At 38.0% G+C, this 16022-nt stretch overlaps 1 pseudogene; it reads left to right on the top strand.

Annotated features, from left to right (window-relative positions):
- The first annotated feature begins 5188 nt into the window (after positions 1-5188).
- On the top strand, positions 5189-9040 carry LOC148096639 (uncharacterized; annotated as a pseudogene).
- Positions 9041-16022: the final 6982 nt, after the last annotated feature.

The raw sequence follows: 16022 nt of genomic DNA, 5'->3' as shown, positions 1-16022 counted from the left end.
AACCGTACAGTAATTTTGGCTGTGGATCACAGGGTGAAGAGTGGAGATGGCCTAGATTCAGAATCCAGTGAAATATCTGCGTCACCTCCTACAGTTTTTCTGTAATCTGAGGTGAAAGATGTCAATATGTAGAGTACAGTACAGTAAATTGTGCAAAGTTTACTATCAATTTTCTGGAAAACCGTACAGTAATTTTTGCTGTGGATGACAGGGTGAAGAGTGGGAGTCACCCACATTCAGAATCCAGTGAAATATCTGTGTCACCTCTTACAGTTTTCCTGTAATCTGAGGTCAAAGATGAGGATATTAAAATTACAGTAGAGTAAATTGTATGAAGTTTACTATCAATTTTCTGGAAAACCGTACAGTAATTTTTGCTGTGGATGACAGGGTGAAGAGTGGAGATGGCCTAGATTCAGAATCCAGTGAGATATCTGCGTCACCTCTTACAGTTTTCCTGTAATCTGAGGTCAAAGATGTCAATATATAGAGTACAGTACAGTAAATTGTGCAAAGTTTACTATCAATTTTCTCAAATACCGTACAGTAATTTTGGCTGTGGATCACAGGGTGCAGAGTGGGGGTCACCCAGAGTCAGAATCCAGTGAAATATCTGTGTCACCTCTTACAGTTTTCCTGTAATCTGAGGTCAACGATGAGAATATATAGAGTACAGTACAGTAAATTGTGCAAAGTTTACTATCAATTTTCTGGAAAACCGTACAGTAATTTTTGCTGTGGATGACAGGGTGAAGAGTGGGGGTCACCCAGAGTCAGAATCCAGTGAAATATCTGCGTCACCTCTTACAGTTTTCCTGTAATCTGAGGTCAAAGATGAGGATATTAAAATTACAGTAGAGTAAATTGCGTGAAGTTTACGATCAATTTTCTGGAAAACCGTACAGTAATTTTTGCTGTGGATGACAGGGTGAAGAGTGGAGATGGCCAAGATTCAGAATCCAGTGAGATATCTGCGTCACCTCTTACAGTTTTCCTGTAATCTGAGGTCAAAGATGTCAATATGTAGAGTACAGTACAGTAAATTGTGCAAAGTTTACTATCAATTTTCAGGAAAACCGTACAGTAATTTTGGCTGTGGATGACAGGTTGAAGAGTGGGGGTCACCCAGAGTCAGAATCCAGTGAAATATCTGTGTCACCTCTTACAGTTTTCCTGTAATCTGAGCTCAAAGATGAGAACATTAAAAGTACAGTAGAGTAAATTGTGTAAATTTTATTGTTAATTTTCTCTGGAGCATACAGTAATTTGGACTGTGGATCACAGGGGGAAAAGTGGAGATACAATAAAACTGGGAGTGGATTGTGAAGTAAAATAGTGCCAGGACACAAAAGACTGCGTTTCTAAACCGGGCTTCACCGATACCGTAATATGCGTAAAAGTAGTGCAACAACATTTTCGGTGCGGCTGGCGGTGCGGCTAGCTTGACTGTGACTTCGTAAGTGAGGGCTCACTTGACCGCAGTGCTAACACACTAGTTCCCACCAATTGAGCATTGCTGGCACATCCAACATACTGTTTTACTTTTGTCCATGACACGCTTACCTTCAGGGTCATACGTCACATGAAAACCAAAATAGTTCCAAACGCCAGATCTGAATGAGGGTGGGGGAGGTTCAATTTGCCATGTTGCAACTAGCTTAGCTTCTGTCTCGCTAGCTTGCCCTGCGCTCAGTGAATCTGTGTTCGACTACTCCGCCTAGGCTGCACTGTCGAGCGCAGATCCACTGAGCGCTCAACACAGACAGCATCGTCAGAAGGAAAGTTGATAAAATAAATTAAAAATGTTGTATTGTTCGATACATATGCCATACCGAACCGAAAGCACTGTATCGAACGGTTCGATATCGATACGAGTATCGTTGCACCCCTAATATATATATATATATATACATACATACATATATATATATATATATATATATATATATATATATATATATATATATATATATATATATATATATATATATATATATACATATATATATATATATATATATATATATACATACATATATATATGTATATATATATATACATATATATATATATTTTTCCGCCGCACGTCACACCCACACTAAGTTTTGATCAAAACACTCTACTTAGTTTCACTTTCTGTCTGCACCTCCTGTGCTCTGCAAAAGCATGCAGTTTCCTGTCAGCCTGCGACCTAGTTTACACTCAAAGTTGGCCCTCTCTTATTAAAATACATAAAACAATATAATCAGCAAATAAGCATTACAAATATATATATTTAAATCCTAACAGTAGTTATAAGTTTCGAATAGAGGTTGGAATGTAGATGAAATAAAGAGCAAAGACAATGACCTGACTTGGTGAATATATCTGTAAGCAGCCCTCAATTCAACTCAACTCAGTTACTTTATTGTCCAAAAAGGAGAAATTAGTTTAGCAGCAAGGCAACAATAAGAGTGAACAAAACAATAATAAAAACCCACAAGACAGTTATTTGCCATTAAGGAGAGGGGTTGTAGTTTGGGATAAAGGAAACCTGGAGTCTTTTGGTCTTCCTCACAGGTACTCTAAAATTATGGCCACAGGGCTACAAGTCAAACTCCACTCCAGGGGCTTTGCCACCAAGGAGTTATTTAACTGCCTCAGTGACCTCTCCCCCAGAGATAGGCGAGTTGTCCCCATCGTCCCCAGACTCTGCTTCTTCCACGGAAGACATGCCAGTAGGATTAAGGAGGTCCCCAAAGTATTCCTTCCACTGCCCAACAATTTTCTCAGTCAAAGTCAGCAGCACTTCACCTGTACTATAGACAGTGCAGGGAGACCACCGCTTTCCTTTCCTGAGTCACGTGATGGTTTTCCAGAATCAGATTCAATAGGCAGCGGAGAAAAAGCGGGTCCGGAGGCCGACAGTGTGGAAGGCAGTGGTGGCAATACATTTCAGGAGACCGCCCATTACAGCAAAGATATCCAGCCCGCGGCCTGGAAGGTGGCCTATGATGCTGAGGTGTTGGAAACGGTCAAGTAGGCTGTGTCAAATGTGGGTGAGGACAGCCTGGATGTGCAGGCAGCCGGGGCCCAGGATCCAACAGAGCAGAACCAGACGGAGCAGGATGATAGAGGAGTCGGAACCAGTGACTGGACAGCTGCTGTAACCACCCGAGAAGCTGATATGGGTGCAAGGATCAGCAGAGTCTTAGCCGGCCTGGAAACCAGAGCAGGGACCAACTGGGCCCCAGCCCCCCTCACCTCGGAAACTGAGACAGGTGCAGGAGAATACTGGACCACAGCCATCGTGAGGATTGGAGCACAACGAGTCAGAGGAGGAGAATCAAAGAGAACACTCTGTGTGAGGTTAACTTGCTGCTCTGAGTGAGCAAAAGAAAAACAGTCCTTTGCAGGCTGGCTGAGCTCGCCTGAGCTCTCAGCGGAGGCTGAGACGACTCGGCTGAACTGTCTGCAGATGGTGGAGCAGGCTGCACTGGCTCCATAGCCTCCAGAGTTCCAGATTCAGCTGAGATCAGCAGCTCAGTCTCTGGGCAGGCCTCTTGAAGCAGAAACAATTTCTGTATATGCAATTTCAGAACTAGACTTTAAGCTCTTTGAGTTAGTGTCAGATGGACTTTACTTTATTGATTTATATAGGACTCTTCACAGGATAAAAACCACAAAGTGCTTCACAATAATATAAAACAGATAAACAAAAAACAGCACAATTAAACACAATTGAACATACAGCACAAATCTAGTTAAAAGCTAGTCTAAATAAATGAGTCTTAAGATGATGTTTAAAAGAAGATGTCCCAGAAACAAAACACTCAGATGCACACTGAACAATCTCTTCATGCGAAAGCTCAGTAAATAAAACAGTCTTGGGCTGAGCCTTTGTGGGAATATTTACCACGTCTGCTGGAAAGGTGGAAACAGTAATCTGGGAAAAATAGCCTTAACACACTGAAGTTTATCATTCTCAGTAGAAATAGCTCCGTGCACAAAAAGAGCAAGTGACTGAGCTAGCAACTGAAGTACTGGTTGCAGTAGTGGTTGTCGTGGTTCTCCTTAGCCTCCAGAAGATGAGGAGAATGGCTGGATGGGCTCACCTGAGCCTCCAGCAAGGACAGGACATTTTAACTTGGAATTAACAGACCGTCTGTTTACAGACTTGGAGTTTATAAGTCCTAGTCCAGACGGAGCAGAACAAAAACAGTCTAAATTTGACACAGGTTCAGGAGCAACCGTAATAGTCTGCAAACTCACAAACTGAAGAACAGAAATCGCAGCCTTTGATACAGAGACAACGAGAGGATGGGGAACAGATGATAACACAGCAGGTACAAATCAGAGCTAACGAGACACAGGAAGCAACGCAGACTAAACTCAAGACACGTAAGCTTAACACAGAGACATCAGACATGGCAACAGGGAGGGAACATAGACATGGGACCAGGGCAGGCACAGAGGCACAGAACAGGTGCTCAAAATACAAAACAGAAACCAAACCCTAAAAACAAGAAAATCTTAAGAATTAACCTTAAACATAAAATAATAGTAATAAAAAACAAAACCACTGAGTCAACAGACTTCAGTGGAATACAAATATTATCAGGCTGATCTCACCACAATTTGTTCCTCCAGTTCAAATCACGGACAAACAGTATTCCACAGTTGTTTATGTTTTTAAACCAATTTTGCACAGAGAGACATTTTCTGAAAAATGTATTGATAGCATTGTTGAATATTGTTGTTCTTAGTTAAAAAACAAACAAACAAAAAAACAACTATACAAAAAATAATTACACCATAAAGATGTTTTGTTTAGTGGTTTATTTTATTGCAACTGGGAATTTATTGCAGCGTACTTATATTTTTTCAATTGTTTACAAAAGGTTTGAGGTGTGGAATAAACTGCAATGGAGAGTTTGAAAACAAAATATGGGTGTGTGTGGTGAGAGGATGTGTTTGGAGGGGGGATTTTTCTTGTAAAACAAAAAATTGTTTGGGAACTGTACTAGACTAACATGAAGCCTTTGATACCATAGAGGGGATCATATTACAGCAGATAATCAGCAGATTACAAAAGTAGGTTGATTATGTGTCTGTATGTTGGAATGTGCATAATTGTCTTCAATGTGTGGCTTGTGTCACAAAATAAACAAAAGTTAACTGATTTGTATTTTTTTGTTCTCAGGACAAGTGGTAGCTCCTTAAAACACAAGGATATCATTACCAATAGAGTTCTGATCCATCCAGGAACTCCTGCTGTCTACCAGCTGAGACCAAAGAAAGAGAAGTTTGGAACTCTGACAAGAATCACTGTTGGGGAAAAAAATCCAGACACGATAAGTAAAACCATCTTACTTGTGGGTGAAACAGGAACAGGAAAATCTACTCTGATCAACGCTCTGATCAACTACAGCATGCAAGTGAAGTGGGAGGATGAAGTCTGGTTTCAGATTGTAGAGGAGAACGAGAAAAGTCAGGCAGAAAGTCAGACAGAAGATGTGATCGTGTACGAGATCTTTGGTTTTGAAGATGAGACTGTGCCCTACTCTCTGACCATCATCGATACTCCTGGATATGGAGACACAAGAGGGATTGAACATGATGTCATTGTTAGTGAAAGATTATTGGATTTATTTCGATCAGATGATGGTGTTCAAGAAGTTCATGCAGTGGGTCTGGTAATGAAGGCGAGTGATAATTGGCTGAGTGACAGACTGGGATACATCTTTAATTCAGTGACGTCTCTGTTTGGAAAAAACTTGGAGAAAAACATCGTAGCTCTCATCACACACTCAGATGGTGTAACACCTGAAAATGCTCTTGAAGCTCTTGAAGCTGCAAAAATTAAATGTGCCAAAGATGAGAATGAACCTGTTTACTTCATGTTCAATAACCAACAAAAAAATCAAAGAACAAAGAAAAATAAGAAGGGCTTGAAAATGGCATGGAGTGTATCAGAGGAAGGAATGAGTGAATTTTCAAATTTTTTAGTAAATATTACACCACAGAAACTGATGACAACTGTTGAAGTGTTAAATGAACACTGTGAGGTGATGAAGAAAAAAAATGGAACATTGCACTGCTTGTGCCAACAAGTGTCCTGCATCAGATCACGTGAAAGAAAGGAAGAAATATGTGACCAAGACTAGACCTGCTGAGATGACTGAGGACAAAATGAAAAATAAATATGAAGAGAATAAAACAGAAAGTGAGAAAAAGTCAAGCCTTCTGGAAAATCTAGAAAAGGAAATGAACCAACTGACAGCAGAGAAGTCACAGTGGCTGGATGAATCCTACCAACATGTAGTCAATTTGCAACAAATCGCCTTGAATGTTTTTTCTCTGTCCACTGTTATACACTTGGACTTGCTGATTGAGAAGATGAGGGAGAAAGGAGACACAGGGAAGGTCCAAAAACTGGAGGAGATGAGAAGCAGAGTGGATGAAGGAACCACAGCAGCTCAGCAGTATCTATTTACAGGTATGAAAAAATTTGGAAAAGAATTATGGAACAAGATGACAAACAATCAGACAGTGAAGTAGAAATCAACTCAAATCACAAACATTGTCATGACATGACTGTATTTCTGAAAAAAGAAATGCCTGAAGCAGTTTTTCACTTACTTATTTAGTCAATTATCATTTAAACGTATCAGTGACTCTTTTATTGTTAATTGGCTGCAAGATGATGAGACCAACCATGGATGACAATTTGACAATTTTACTAAATGATGTGATGGGTCCTGTGTTCACTTAAACATATCCCAAGACAAAATTCTTGGTCACAGAATTTAGAAAACATACACATAGTCATGTTCATTAAGGGTCAGACAGTGGACTGTGTTCCATTGTATAAAGATCTTGGAACAATGATTGACTGAAAACTGAACAATGAAGCAAACTGTGATTTTAAATTTAAAAAAAGGGCACCAATATTTTTCATGTTTAAGGAAACATTCTCATTTCCATACTGACAAATTCATGATGATTTTATTTTACTGTGCTTTTTACCATGGTGTCATGATTTGGGTATTTATATATAAAGAACAGAAGCTTGCTCAATCAAACCATTAAATGGCCCAGCAGGCTGATTGGTAAGTCACACCTTGAACCATTATTCCTGTACACCAGGTAGTTAGAGCAGTTGATGATTTAAGCCTTTATATAGTAACTTTTAGTTTCTTCCTTGTAGATGTTGGTGTGGGGTATCTAAGTGCAGAAAACAGCTCTTTTGCAACAGAATCAGCCTGGGCGCAAATACGTCCCACATGATGCTCTGTGGCTTCTCTGTTAATACTTACTTTTTACCTTCATTATGCTTGTCTGGCTTATTTTATGTTATCTTAAAGAATGTTCATTGAGAATAGATGACTTACTGCAGACCAAATCAACCAACAGTTATAAAGAAATCAACAAGGTTTGCATATAATCTCTTGAATCTTGGGACAAAAATAAGAATTTTATTTTGTTACTGTGTTTAATGCATGGCTATACTTTTTAAGCAGTTCTAGAAACAAGTTTTATTCTTTTATTTGTAGATTAAAAATTAGTAAAAGCCAGCATATTATTCAGAATTTAAAGTGCAGTGAAACCCCGACTTATGAAATTAATTCGTTTTCGAGGGTCTTTCGTAAGTCGAAGCACCCATCGCGCCTTTTGAGTGAACGATAGGCTATAGGCTAATTGTTAACTGCAACAACAGTACGTCGTTCAAGTGGAACAGCGGAGCACAAGTACGAAAGCCAAGGGGGTTGTCGCATGATTCGGAAGGCATTGTGGGCATTGTAGGCATTCTTGGCTCAGCCAATCAGAGCCAGCGGATTTCGTTAAGCGGGCATTTTGCCGTAACACGGGCAGAAATATTGCTGTTGCCTTCTTAACTTGAATTTTTTGTTAAATGGGGTATTCATAAGTCGGGGTTCCACTATATGAAGCTAATAATCTGCTGTATTCATGGAATTTGTTATTGTGTGAAGATAACGTTTTTGAGTTGCTTGGTGATATTGTGAATTTATTGAACTTTTAAACAAACAAAAAAAAGGAAAAAAGAAATATCACATTTACTTTTATATGCTGAGTACCTCTGTACACAAATATTTTCATTTGATTTAATTTCTACTTTCATGACAGTGTCGGGATGAGAAAATTATTTTACTGTTACTATTCATGACCATTATTATTATTGTTGCATTACTTATCATTTATCATCATTTGATTAGAGCATTTATTGAAACTGTTGATGTTACATTAAAGTCTGTATTTCAGGTATGAGCTGAATTACATAATAATCTTTCATTGCAGGTGCAGCTGTAATCATGTTATACACATATTGCATTTTTGTGCTAATTAAAGAGTTGAAGCTGAGTTGATAATGGTCGGAAGCTTCGGTCAGCGTGAGTTTGATCGATCAATTGGAATACCTACTGGGCTAATGAAGGATTGCCTACATGCTTACAATTCACCACATATTATGCAAGGGTATAATAAAGGCCTGTGTGCCCTCATGTTGCATTGAAGTCTGCCTGGCAACACATGACTCAAACAGAGTCAGGCAGTATGCTTCTGAAATGTCTTTGTTTGTTGAGTAAGGTCATGCACTGAGGTCAGGACACACACAGGGTGCCTGCACACACACATATAGTATTTAGATAGATACTGGTTTGCTCGCAACTGCAAGGTGTACCTGCATATGTGACAGTTTGGTTCCACAGATAAGTGAAATGAAATAACAGGACGCATCTGGCGATAGTGAAGGAACAAAGGAAGGAAATGCTCTTTTTTAGAATATGTCCTAGGATCTCTGGAAACTTACTGGAACTTATGCTTGTTGATTATCTGCTTGTGACGCACTATTTTACTATATATACGACACCCAATGTATTGTTCGAGGAAGATCGATGCTGTGAGAGATCGTGCTCGGCTTCCCATATATATATATATATGTGTGTTTTAATAAAATCATTGTTTGACCCACTATGGACCTCCAGTCGTATGTCTCCACCTCAAATTCCGAATCAGGACAACAGTTACAATTGATCAGTGTCCTCAGTTGGTCATCATGCAGAGCAGAGCTGGAGCTGCTGTGATTTAAATGCATTGTGGATGCCCCGTGATTTTACAGCAGTGTGTGACAACAGCTCCCCTTCCTCCCTGATATCACAAACTAAACACAAAGTCACTCTGTGTTCTCCAAAAATACACGTGTTTCTGTCACGTTGTTCTAATGTTGTTCTAATGTTGTCAGTGTGAGCTTTATTCTGCTGCTCTTTTCATGGTGACTCAGTGTCCCTAAAGTGGATGTGGGAAAATAACATGTTACTGACATGATCCAGAAATACTCCAACAGAGGTTGGATACACAGAGGTTGTTAGAGACACTGACCTCAGACACAGTGTAAAAATCTTCAGTCTTTGAATCTTCAGTGTTTGTGAAGATTCCAGTCCTGAAATCTGATCTTCTTTCATCTGATTGACACCTTGGATTCTTCACGTATGTTCATGCTCTGAATGACTGCTTCAAATTTTTCTGATGACTGAGGCTGATTGGAAACATTTGGATCCTTTCATGTTGGACTTGATTTGTTGAAATTCTCTATATTCTGTTCTTCCAAGTGAAATCATCTCTTGCTTGATGTACTTTTCTATCATTCAGTCAGTTTGCTCAGAGTGTCTTCATTGGATCATCAGCTGATTTTTACTAATCATCAGTGTGCTATGCACTCATTTATTACAGAACAGCTATTCTATTGGTAACTAAAGTAAAACTAATATCTATCTATCTATCTGGGCTCTAGAATGCGACCAATTTGGTCGCAAACGTGACCAAATGTCTCAATTGAGCGACTAAATAAACTTTCAGTAAAATGAAAAAGAGTCTCTGCAACTCTGAGAGTCTCTGTGTGGCCAACAGCAGACAACATTATGCCCATATCATGACCTAAACCAATCATGAAGGTGCTGCATAGAGTAGCTGAAAGCGCCGTTGAAGCGCCACCGACTCCGTGCTGCTACTGTTCAATTGATTTGTGTGTCACGTGCACGCTCTGCACAGACATGCAGAAACGGGAAATGACGTAGGGAATTCCTACAATAATCCAATAGCATGTTCCACTAATGTGCCACAAAAAAAAAATCCTAGGTCACACCCATGCGACCAGCCGTTCGAGTAAAAAACAAAAGTCTCAGCAACTCTGAAAGTCTCTGTGTGGTCAACAACAGATGCAGATTATGCCCCTATCGTGGTCTAAACCAATCAAAGATAGTCTCAGATGCCCATGCCCAAGGTAAGATGTTCAGATATTCAGATGTTCTTTTAATTTTGAATTTCTTTTTATTTTATATATCTTGAGATATTGAGATATTTTAAGTTTAAATTTCATCTCAGTGAAGCACTTTAAGCACAAGAACTTTTTCAGTAACGTATTTTTCAAACTATAAGGCACATTTAAAATCCTTTCATTTCCTCAAAAGTTTGCCTTATGTATGAATTCTGTTTTTGCATTCTGACCTCGAACTGATTTCATTTGGTACATGAGGCTCAAAAATCTGTCCAAATGTTTTAGTACAACTTCGGTAAGCTACAAAGCTGCACCGCTTGATGGATCGTTGAAGCATCACGGCCAGAGGTGGGTAGTAACAAGTTACATTTACTTGAGTAAGTTTTTGAAACAAAATGTACAGGGTGGGCCATTTATATGGATACACCGTAATAACATGGGAATGGTTGTTGAAAATGTTACGTCTCAACCAAGTACTGTATGCTTTTTATATTTGTAGTAGTGTGTCACACAAACAGCAAATATTGACAAAAAAAGTAAGAAATCTTTGGAGGTGCTTTGATTTATTTGATCAAGCCCAAAATGGGCTAAAATCGCCCCTGGTACATTGTATTCTTATATTTCATCCCCAGGTAAAACAGCATTTTACATTAACTGCCATATCAGCTCACAAGCTCCTACAGTTCAGGATACTGTTGAGCATTTAAAGAGCATTTAATTTAATACGTTATAAACTGATAGCTCTTAATATGCCAAATGGAAAAGAAATATCTTTATTTGAAATACTATTTCAAATATTTGTGATTTGTGATGTTGAGCTGTATTATAATAAGCTGTGTAGACCACCTGTCTTTTATCTTTCAGAAATGATTCACCTTTTTATTTCAAAAATGGCAGCGTATGCACCTAAATGACTTTTTTTTTTCAAATGTCTATAAGTCTTCCTGTGATATATTGCACACATCACACATATTTTATATTACACTTGTTTTGCCACAGCTGTAGTAGCTCTTGCCCAGACCTCATCTGAAAGGGAACAAATACAAATACATATAACCACCCTAATTCAAACTGAGATGAAAATAGTGTTCATATTAGTGTTCATATTACCTCTGCATCACTAGGTAAGATTACATTTACATTATTTTTTAAAAGCACAGTAAGACCAGTTGTATTTACACTTAAAGCAGAACTAAAAGAGTCAGTCACATGGTTAATAAATCTCTAACCTGGGCCACCACAGCAAAGTTAAGATCAAGATAGAGCAGGAGAGGCTTTTTTTAGGAGCAGAACTGGTAGAGTGAACTCACACACTAGTGTAGTGGACTGTGAGCACACATTGGTATATGTGGATATGTTACTGACATTAATTATTCATAAAATCTCTGTAAGATTAAAGTCAACCTTTGAACGGTGTAAAGTTTAAAGGCTTTAAAAACAGAACCGTATTAAGTCTTAACATCACTAATGTCACGTGACTTTGCCAACATGTAACCAAAAGTAGTGTTTACTCTTCGGCTACCTCATTTGAGTCATCCGCCGTCTTTTTTTTTTTTTTAACTCATCCACCTAAAATGTGCATAAAAAATGCACAATACATATCTTATAATTATAGTATATTATATATAAACGTACTACTCCACTAGTTAAATACATAATTAAGTGGGGGCAGGGACATCAAAGCACAAGCACTCTCCAACCTATTATAAGCTTGTGTTGTACATTATCATATATAGTTTATTTTTCACAAATAATGAAAAGCCATCAAGATGTCACAAGCAAAAGGAGAACACACCATGGCTCATCTTTAAACCAGGAATGATTTATCAATAAAATAGACGTAACGTAATTTTTTCACCCCCCTCAAAAAAATATATGCTCAAAGCACCAGATCAGCCTGATGTCAGACATATGCAAACAGAAGCTGTCAATTCAGCTCTGTTGAATGAATGATCATAATGAAGAAGTTGTAGTTTCAAACTGTCCTTCATATGTTTGTCCACCAGATGCCACCAAAGATGACTGTATTGAAAAGCTCCGAGTAATGAAATACGAGCTTCTGTGCTTCAGGAAACTACAATTGGACGTCACTACAATAAACTGAAAAAAAGTCCACACAACTAACCTTACAAAACATTTAAGTGTCATGACAGAACTTTTAAAAGATATTGTATTAAATGTCTTGAACAAATTCAAAGAGAAGCTACAGATTATTTTGTTCTTTAGAAGCTCAGAGGTTCAGAGGCTATGGAGAGTTCAAAACTTATCTGAAATCTTGCCCATCTCACGAAATAGAGATTCAGTGGATACATTACAGTACAATATTTCTCTTTGTTCATATTAATGCTCCTTTGTGCGATCCTTGACAACAACACTGCTTGATGGCCGTGGAAGAAGGATGACATCTTTGATCATGATAATGTGTCTTGGCCCTACAACAACAACAACAACACAGAAACTATATTTCATATTTATTTATCATTTACTGCATTTACCTATACTATTATTATTATTGAGTACTCTCGTCCAACTTAGAATTACACTTAACTGTCATAGTTTTTAAAAATAAAATAAAATGTTACTGAGGTCACAGTTCATGTTGTGTAAAAGTTGCACAGTGGGCCCTCTGAAAGTTGCTATTCTATATATGAGTTGAGTGTATGGCAAAAGCATGTGCATAAACATAAAATGTTAAGAGCTTTGACAATTTAACTTCAGTGAGTCTTGAATAAAAATAAGTAATATAAAAATGTAATATAATAAAATACAATAATATAAAACCAAAATGCCCCAATTCAACTACAGTGCTAAACATATTTTTAAAATTATGATGGTCTTTGCACATTTGATATTTAGTATTTCCCAAATGTACAGTTAATCAGCAGCTTGTTTGTTCTTACCTTTTCCTTGAACGGTAGAGTGTTTCTGGGTCTGATATCACAAAGCCTTCTCCACTCCAGTCTGACTTCACGTAGCTACTTGGTTCGTTGAAGCTACCTCGCTGTCACTTGTCTGCCTAAAAAGCTCCCTCATCTTTGTGCTGTGGGTAACACCAGGTGCAGATAAGCTGGTCCTTTCTCAATCAAGTGATGAAGACAAGGATATGACAGTTTCAGGAGACAATAAAACATTCTTATAAAACCCCAAGTACTCAGATTTCTTCTCCCCCTTCTATGCTGATAGACACCACATCACAGAACGTGATCCCGCACGTGTTTCTAGACCAATCACAGTGGTACAGCCTTCCTTCTGTTTCCACTATATTCTTTCACACACATACATTCTTCTCTTACATACATACATCATTTGTAAGATTAATTGCATATTGAATGCATAAGAGCAAACTGTAGAAACGCGTAAGTGAAAATGTCATGGTTCTGGTTCATTTTTCTTATATTCTGGTGTTTTTTCTATATTAGGATTTATGCTCTGGTTCTTTAAGTTGTGTTATTTTGATTATTATGTTAGGTTTAGTTCGGCGTCAAATTTGCGTCTTTGTGATTTGTTTCTTGTTTCCTGTTTTATTTTGATAGTTTCCAAGTCCTATGACATTATATTCAGTTTTACTTCCCCCCCCCCTCCTTAGCCCTAATCCAGCTGTGTCTCCCTCCTGTTTCCCATCTTCTGATTACTCCCTGTGTATATAAGCCCTGTGTTTTCCTTTGCTGTCTGTTGTGTTGTGCCCTCTACATGCTGTGTGTTTGTCATGTTCCAGTTTTCCAGCGCCTGAGTTTGGTTTCTGTGAGTTTTATTTTATGAGGTTTTGCCAGCAATAAAAGCTGCGTTTTGAGTTCCAGTCCTGTCTTTGAGACTCCTGCTCTTTGGGCCCTTTTTCCTGCCTGCCTGCCACACAGCCTATCATGACAAAAAACACATGTATGGGAAATGTATAAATATAAAAATTTCACTACGTGAGAGTGACAACATGTGTATGACAGATATGTATGAAAAACAAAAGGAAATATTTTCCCTGTTTGTTTACTTTTTTTGACAGTTTTAGACTCAAATTAAACAAGATTGTCACTTAATTTTCTTCATTTTCATTAATGCGACGTTGCAAGTGACGATGACGACAACAAAAAAACCCAGAGCAGCCATGATGACAATAATAATGTCAGTTTGGTTCTCTGCTGAACAAAAACAACACATTATGGCATTTTTAACATAACAGCTCAATTTTCTCGATGCTGCTGTCATAGTAAGCCATCTCTACTTCATTAAGCAAACCAACAGCTACAAAATCTGGGAATTCTGTTACTCCACTTGATGATGTGAGGAAGAACTTCAGAGAGTGTTTTTCTGTTTAAGGCAAAGAAATAACACCATGTGTACCTTAGATTGGTTTTACTATGTGACCTGCTGTAGGGTCAGTTTTTTTCCCCCATTAGTTTAATATTCATTTTGTAACTTTGTAATTATTTATTGTGCCTTTCCTGTGAGTACTGTGTGGTTATGTTATGCTACATTTAAGTGTCCCTAACATTTAAACGCACACACAAAAATAAAGTGCACATGACATGAAAAATGCAACATAACAAGACTGGAGTAACATAAAATAACACAAAACAGAACAAAACAAAATAACACAAAGTAAGAAAAAATATCTTCATTTTGTTGGGGAAAGGCGTGGAGCTGAAGAGAAGCGTGTTGAATGCAGGACTGTTTCCTGGTTCTATGAAATATGGTATGTGAGACATGAGCTGTTAATTAGGACCTGAACGAGGTGAAACAAAAACAGACCCAGCAAACAATGATATCAATAATAATAACACAGAATTATCCTAATCTTTACTATCCTATATATTGTTGGTGACTCTGCATGTGTTTTTAATCCATTATCTTTATCCTCAATGTTTTTATTTCATTATATTTTATTGAGTGTAAGAAACAAAAAGCATATTTTTATTGTAAAATGTACGTCTGCTTTACCAGGACCTTATTGCCTTACATTTCTCCAGAATGTCACCAGTTGCTTCCACGGTGTCACATAACCTACTCCAGTGATGTTCACCTCCTCTGCAGGTTCTGGAAAAATACCAGTCTTGCCTACAAAGCAGCTCATTTTCAACCAGTATAACTTGGACTCCCTTTGTGTTCATTTGAGGCAGGTAATTAATTGCCACTGTTTTCCTCAGAATTATGTGTTTATAACTTTACTGTTTAAATTTCAAATAAATTTAATAAAGAAGATCTCTAGCTACTTGTCTGACTGCTTTCTTTCATTTGGGTTTCCTGTCTGTTCTTCTTCATGCTTTTCCATGGTGTCAAACTCTGTCATCACTACTGTAGTCCAATCATTTTCTTGCTGCCTTAGGTGAGCCAATCAGCCTCTAAATCTCAGTTTTCTTCTATCAGCATTTCACCTGCCAGATTCTCATCTCATGCGATTCACCTTCTCCCCTCTACTTCAACATGGTCACTCAGAGCACCTTATCCAGGCCTCCACCTGCTTCATCTTCCCCATCACCAGTGCGTAGACTCCAAAGGATCATGTCCTGCTTTCTATCATTGTAGGGACTCTGTTCTTCTATGTTGTTTCATTGGAGTCTAATTGACTAATTGCTTGTTCCTCAAATTCCTTTTCTCTTTAAGTTCTTTCTGTAGTTTCTCCTTATTGAACTTCAATTAATAATTGTGTTGTAAAACTTTTTCGTCTCTGCTTTTTCATTTCCATCACAGATAAATGAACCTGAGCAAGCGGCATCTATAAACATTAGTTTTCAAATGAGTACAGTAATATTAGAAAATT

This window comes from Neolamprologus brichardi, chromosome 22, assembly GCF_056152115.1.
Source record: "Neolamprologus brichardi isolate AB-2024 chromosome 22, ASM5615211v1, whole genome shotgun sequence".
NCBI classification, from domain to species: domain Eukaryota; kingdom Metazoa; phylum Chordata; class Actinopteri; order Cichliformes; family Cichlidae; genus Neolamprologus; species Neolamprologus brichardi.
The sequence above is the reverse complement of the archived record's forward strand: the minus strand, read 5'-3'. Positions and strand labels throughout refer to the sequence as shown.